The sequence below is a fragment of the Triticum dicoccoides genome, unplaced genomic scaffold (genome assembly GCF_002162155.2).
Source record: "Triticum dicoccoides isolate Atlit2015 ecotype Zavitan unplaced genomic scaffold, WEW_v2.0 scaffold85992, whole genome shotgun sequence".
NCBI lineage: Eukaryota > Viridiplantae > Streptophyta > Magnoliopsida > Poales > Poaceae > Triticum > Triticum dicoccoides.
Window position 1 is genome coordinate 1 of NW_021305637.1, and position 1,103 is coordinate 1,103.

Consider the following 1,103-nt stretch of genomic DNA (forward strand, 5'->3'; position numbering starts at 1 on the left):
GTGCCCTCGGCCGAGTGGCCTCGGGCGCAACTTGCGTTCAAAGACTCGATGGTTCGCGGGATTCTGCAATTCACACCAGGTATCGCATTTCGCTACGTTCTTCATCGATGCGAGAGCCGAGATATCCGTTGCCGAGAGTCGTGTGGATTAAATAGCTTTGCAACACGAGGGATGGCTAGCAAGCTAGACATGCCCCCGGGTTAGGCACAGTGTTCCTTGACGCCTTCGGCGCCGTGGGTTCTTTTACCCCGGGCCCCCACCCGCTCCGAGGAGGGGAGGTGGTCGAGGCATTGGCCGAGCGACGGACGGTGCCGTCGCCGACGGATTGGATGACGCGTGCGCGGTCTGTTTTGGTCAGGGTCACGACAATGATCCTTCCGCAGGTTCACCTACGGAAACCTTGTTACGACTTCTCCTTCCTCTAAATGATAAGGAGGCGCCCCTTTCCAGGGGACTTGGGCCCGGTCCGTCGCTGAGGACGCCTCTCCAGACTACAATTCGGACGGCACAGCCGCCCGATTCTCAAGCTGGGCTGCTCCCGGTTCGCTCGCCGTTACTAGGGGAATCCTTGTAAGTTTCTTCTCCTCCGCTTATTTATATGCTTAAACTCAGCGGGTAGTCCCGCCTGACCTGGGGTCGCGGTCGAAGCGACGTGCGCTTCGTTTGTTGGGTCGTTCAAAGGCCATAATGCCAGCTGCGCGCCGGATGCACTGCATTGATAAAGCGAGGACGCCCACCATGCGCTGTGTCCGGCGCGGTACGCCGGCAGCCCAATCTTCGATCCACCGTCCCTTGAGAGACGAGGGACCAGATGCCGCATCCCGATTCCCGTTGAGGGTGGTTGGGAGCGTGTTTTGGCGTGACGCCCAGGCAGGCGTGCCCTCGGCCGAGTGGCCTCGGGCGCAACTTGCGTTCAAAGACTCGATGGTTCGCGGGATTCTGCAATTCACACCAGGTATCGCATTTCGCTACGTTCTTCATCGATGCGAGAGCCGAGATATCCGTTGCCGAGAGTCGTGTGGATTAAATAGCTTTGCAACACGAGGGATGGCTAGCAAGCTAGACATGCCCCCGGGTTAGGCACAGTGTTCCTTGACGCCTTC

General features: G+C 59.0%; 1 non-coding gene and 1 pseudogene across 1 annotated transcript; both read right to left on the reverse strand.

Annotated features, from left to right (window-relative positions):
* On the reverse strand, positions 1-140 carry LOC119348125 (annotated as a pseudogene; the record flags this gene model as incomplete).
* A 720-nt stretch (positions 141-860) lies between these two features.
* LOC119348124 lies at positions 861-1,016 on the reverse strand. Its single transcript, XR_005168744.1, has one exon. It is a non-coding gene; the product is annotated as a 5.8S ribosomal RNA (ribosomal RNA).
* Positions 1,017-1,103: the final 87 nt, after the last annotated feature.